Here is a 5,957-nt window from a genome sequence, read left to right as displayed (position 1 = left end):
TTGTGATCAGACTCTTCTATAATCTTGCAAGTATTTGTTGCGAGCCGTTTCTTTATTGAATGAACTACTCAGCAAACGACGACAGACACGTCTACATATACATATTGATAACAAATTAGAAACTCCGTATTGAGATTGCAAGCAAATTGCTTTACAAAATTCCCAAGACGGATAAAAAGGAATTGGTAAGATCGAGTGAGTATATTATACAGCAAAATTAGCAACCATAACAATTGTCTGCAGGAAACCACCACTGCTTGTGGGATTAATTTCAAATAGAACCCAAGCTAAAGACACCCTAGATTTTGAAGAGATGAGCAAACTTCAAAGGACCATTAGGTGGGTTAATGAAGCTCTGTTTACCACACATCTACAGCTCACGTTGATCGTAGAAGCTAAATTCGCAAGTCTAATGGTCCTCGAGATAGTTATAAAAATCCGTAGTGGTCGGACCCCTGTGGATTGAATTTCTTATAACCACATTCGTTTTTGTTCATTTACACGGAAGCGAAGTAGAAATAACTCCCTATCTGATCCTTGACCTGAAACTGAAATGTGAAGTTCTTGGCCAGAACCATGATAAAAGATGCATGTTCAAAAGAAAGAAATACCAACAAAATTTCAGAGCTTAAAAAAAGTATGAAGTAGAAAGCTACCAGGACAACAAGAGAGGTTCGTACCAGCTATTGTAGCCAAAATTTTGATTATTATATCCAAAATGTTTTTATGGAAAAGCATATATTTTTCTGTATAAGATCAATTGTCTTAGAAGCAGAAAATCAATTATAATTAACCTCCTAAAGGCCAAACCGAAACATCAAAAGTGAAATTTGCGGAATCACTAATATTTTCGTTTATACCTTGTGCCTATGCTATATTCAAAAAATGATTTAAGTCCACACTTGAGTTTAATAATCATATTTTACAAACAGAAGAATTTTGATGCACACGATCATATCTAATAAGCAACGATAGTTGCAAAAAGACAAATCATGACATAATTACAGATAGTGTATTGTATGCTGATTATTTATCCATGGCTAGAACAAATCTTGGTATTGTCGTGAACTCTCTGAAATTAGCAGTCTCAACAACTGTCTGCAGGTAACACTAACGCCTGTGAGATTTTCTGGAACAGAACCCAAGCTTGGAACATTTCTTAGAGCATACCTATTCTTACAAATGATTATAGTAGCCAAATATGAAAGTCTGATAGTCCTTGAGATAGTTATATTTCTAGTGGTAATATCTCAGTGAATTGGACCAAGGGCCACTTGCAGTAAGTTTCCATCTGCACAAGATTTATAAAAATAATCATGAACCGCAGAAGAAATATGCATGTTTAACGAAGCGATTTCTTTATAATCTTTGAAAAAATAAAATAATCAAAAGGTTGCCTAGGACACTGTTTGTCCAGAAAATGAAATTGCAAAAAATAAAGAAACAAAGCATGAAAAGTTGAAAACAAGAAATACAAATGGATTCAACTTCAACATTTGTTTACTCCACTACCAAAAGTATACATCATTTTTTACGAAGGACAGCCATTTTTCAAATACTATTCATTTAATTACCAATCATCTTTCATATTCCAGAGGAAGCTGAAGAGTCAAAATGAGAATCATGGAGCGAGATCAGCTTTAATCCCTTTGCATCCTCATTAATCTTCTTTTTTGGTTCTTCATGATGCAGCAAAGAGTTTCTCGTCATGCCAAAGCATGCCCACTTCCTTGTCAACCCGAAAGGTTTCCTGATGTTGCTGTTGTTGATGTTAGTCCAATTGCGGCCATGTGCAGTGCTTTCTGACCACAAGAATCTCTCTGAATAAGAACTTAAAAAACTTTGACAAAATTCCCTGGCATTTTCACATAACATCCCCTGCAATCAAACATTCATTCGTAGCTCAGAATAATCAATTAAGTCACTTTAAAAAATTAAAATAGGTCATCTCAAATGCTAATATTGCTTTTGTTCTTGGTTTGCATAAAAAGAAATATATCTTTCATTTGACTTTGAGAGCAACATCATTAGTCAAAAGAACAACATTTCCACCATTTGGTAATCTTTCATACATTAAAGCGAATTCAAGAATATGGTCTTCTGCAATAGGTGACATAACATCTCCAACTGAAAAACATTCTGCAAAGCTTTGCACGTGAATCCACCAGCCCTTGTTTATCATGCACTGTTCAATCCATCTCGAAATCTCCTGAGCCTCCTCTTGCTTTGACTTATTTTGGCATTTCAGACAATCTAATTCTTGTATAACTGCAAAAGAAGGATATCTCGAAATAAGAAAAGTATAACTGAATAAGTCTATTGCTTTGACTAACAAATATTTGTGCATTTGTTCTCATGGAATTAAAGAACAATGAAATTTACCAATTCTAGGGATGATCAGATGAGTGCCTTTGATGTTTTCCAGTTGCTTTAAAGCCTATAAAGATTCATCATGAATAAGGCAGCCAGTATCCACCACCATATGCCATTTCTTCTTTGAGTCCACCAGATTTGGCAGTTGAACTATTACAGGGATTTGAACCTAAATGAGACATCCAGTGCCAATGAGATTTTTAAACTGAAGCAGGATTCACACGACTTTACTCATTGAATACATAAAATCACCATAGAATTTTATCTTGCCAAAGTTATCCTCTTGATTATGTAAACAAAAGTAATCTTCTGTCAAAGCACACACAAAGAGGTCTCATACAGATTGACAAATTCATTGGATCGCGTCTAAAATACAACTTGCAAAATATTCAATGTCATCCCACAACAAATTCTATCCATGATAGAAAATATTAGTTATGTGCTTGAAAGAAGAACTCCAGTGCGAAGCAGGCAAACAATTGATTGGATGGTGAAGGTTCAACGAAATAACTCACATGGCAAATTACAAGCAGTTAATTCAACGTCTTAAGAAAATTTCAACAAAATAACTCACTTGGCAAATGTACTCCAGAAAAGGATGTGAATTGTAATTTGACCTCAATACCATCTTAAGAAAATTTAATTCAACACAAATAGTGACTGAATGATATATTTCCTGTCAACTATCGAGAAAACATTTACAGCACTTAGTATCTGAAACGTTCAACTTATATATTCATGTCTAGATGATGCAACAGGGGGAAGCATTTTTATCAAACTTTCGTATGTCATTTATCTTCTGGTAAACCTTCAAACTACATCACAATCTTGGCAGTAATGGCCTAGTTTCTGAAGGAGAAAAATTTACTCTAAAAATCCCATTCCTGCTTAAATAACTGAAGAACAATTTTTTTTCTACGCTGACTACAAAAAGTATAATAGCAGTTCCCATTTTGGAGATATCTTAAACATAAACATTTGTGTGTCAGCATTTGTGCAACAGCTGTGGATTACTATATACAAACGCAACAGACTAATAAGACCTTATTTACAATAAAGGATATGCTTTAGGTTGATGTAATGGTCTAGGACACTCTGTTCATGATATTAAGAGCAACCTCAGATTCTCTCCTCATTTTGATATAAGCAAACATACAAGTTCTATCAGGGAAAATACAAAACTTGGAGGTTTCAAAATGAAGTTCTGGTGAAACATTGCAATAAAAGAAACAGTTGATTCCAAAATTCCCCATCTCTGGGAAAATGATTAACATTTGAACTAGCCCAGAAAATTTGATCTTCGGAAAAAGAAAAAGGAAAATTACCTCAGATTGTAAGCCTTGGTGATTATCCATACTTTTGTTAGTATTCTTTAAGGAGGATCTTATGGCCCGTCTGTTATTCACCCTTGAATTCTGAGAAAGAGATTGAAATGGTACCCTTCCTGTATCTGTTTGAAGAAAATGTGTGTCTCCGTGTACTCTACCAATGTTCCTTGTACTTATTTTTGATGTTTGGGAGGAAGTTTGTGAAGTCCAATTCTCCTTGTTAGATGGATAAAAGTCATTGTCCTCTGTGTTGGATCCAGTTGAAAAATACCCATAAGAACAAATTTCTGTTGGCAATACTTGAAGAATACAGTCTCTGTTGATTTCACCAAGAACCCCATTTTTCTTTTCACATCTAACATGTTTTTCCTCGAGCATGATTTCAGTACTTGAATTCTCCTTCAGAATTCTCTTTTGCTTTGTCATGTCTACCTGGTTTTCCTTTATTTTCTCAGGGTTTAAATTCATTTCCATACAGCCAGTCTGTAAACCATTACCATCATTTTGCTTTCTTGACCACCAGAGGTTTGAAGCTCCTATGCCTACATTTTTCTCCCTTGGAAGGCTCTTATTCTGCTGCACTAGTGTCATCTCAGCATCAGTTACCACAGTGAAGCAATCCAGATGAGATTGAGATTCCAAAAGTGGAGGTTCTGGTGGTTGTTCAGGCTTGCATGGGACCGATTCAACTAGTTCTACGTGCTCCTTTTCCAGTTAGAATGGTTTCTTATTTTCATCAAAGGTCTGTCTGTTGGGTTCCCAAATACCATCCAACATTTTTTGGTTCTGTAAAAAGGATAAAATTCAGAGTATAAACCAAAATTTACTGGAAAAATGTAGAGCACTTCTCATGAAACAATGAATTTTATGTAAAGTGTCCCAGTGGTCCAGACAAGGAAGATTTCTTCAAACAAAAAATAAGATATTAACGGACTTACCAAGTTCTTGGGGTCTGATTCAATAACTTTAACATCACCCATTGTTTTCTCTCTTGATGAATAAGTGTCAACTTTATGATTCATAAAGAAATAATAGTACGCATATTCACAAGAAAAAGATGGGTGGATAACTTTGACATCATCCTCTGTCATTGAGGTTTTTTCCATGTTTTCTTCATCAAATTTTCTCTCTTGTTTGTTAAGTTCCAAAACAGCATCAAACAAGAATGGGACCTATAAAAATGGTCAAAGAGTGTAATTTAGTTACAAATATAACAGGTTAGAAACATAATTATTGTACCACTAAATACTGCAGATAAGTATAGTACTCTAAATCAATCCCTCAATACAATTTGTTTTCAATTCTATTAACAACTATTTCAATTCAATTGACAAACATTTTAAATCTCAATTAAAAGTGCTAATTCAAAAAATTCTCCAAATGTAAAACATGCCCCTCAGTCACTACAATTGACAACTTAATCAACCAAACATTTTCTATCTAGATTAGAAGAGTGAATTTTAGAGCTTCTCCATTCGCCATGGCGGTGTCAACTTAACATCAGTACTCCTATGCTTACATATGGAAGTGATAAGCTCCCTAGGTTAGGGTCATCCCTAGACCAAGATCTAAACCCCAATTATTCATTCATGATGACCTTGCCTATGTATATGTTCAGGAATATCAGAACTTTGTAGTTTGCATGTCAATGCTGAGGAAGTTCATTCTGCTCTTGAGTTGGATTTTCTAATTTGACCTTTGAACCACAACTATTTATTAAGCACAATTGATTAACTTGTCCTGTTACAATATAACAAATATTACCAACTAGTAGTTTACAAACTCACACAAATACACAAGGATCATATCACTCCATAATCCCCATATTTCCATAGCGATTGACTCATGCATACAGCACATATGCACAAGGTGACTAGCTTCAACATGCATTACAAATCAAAGTTCCCGAACTTGGACTTGACTAGGACTCGGCAAGGCCGACTTGTGATTGCGCTATGACTCGGCAATGACTTAGCAAAATGAAAAACCCCTTGAAATTTAGAATTTTTAACGATTTAAAACGTGTTTCATGCACCCATTTTTGAATAAAGCTAATAGAAGCTAATTTGATCACATACATAAACATCCATCCATCACATAAGTACAAACATAAATTGTAGTTGAAGGAAATAGAAAACATAAATATAGTATTTTAAATAATGTCAAATGTATAAATAAAATCCATGAGATCCATGACATTAAATATTCCCAAACATGCATAAAAAAATCAAGTCTATGGCTCAAGATCTAGCTCAA

The 5,957-nt window shown here is 34.5% G+C and overlaps 1 long non-coding RNA gene across 1 annotated transcript; it reads right to left on the bottom strand.

Annotated features, from left to right (window-relative positions):
* Nucleotides 1-829: 829 nt before the first annotated feature.
* LOC149558285 (uncharacterized) lies at nucleotides 830-1,874 on the bottom strand. The gene is made up of 2 exons (XR_016352457.1): nucleotides 1,575-1,874; nucleotides 830-1,291 (listed from the first exon to the last, which is right to left on the bottom strand). It is a non-coding gene; the product is annotated as an uncharacterized LOC149558285 (long non-coding RNA).
* Between the last annotated feature and the right edge of the window lie 4,083 nt (nucleotides 1,875-5,957).

Source organism: Cupressus sempervirens, chromosome 5 (genome assembly GCF_028749045.1).
Source record: "Cupressus sempervirens isolate cs-2001-9-10 chromosome 5, ASM2874904v1, whole genome shotgun sequence".
Classification (NCBI taxonomy): Eukaryota; Viridiplantae; Streptophyta; class Pinopsida; order Cupressales; family Cupressaceae; genus Cupressus; species Cupressus sempervirens.
Note: the sequence above shows the minus strand (reverse complement) of the source record. Positions and strands in the feature narration are given on the sequence as shown.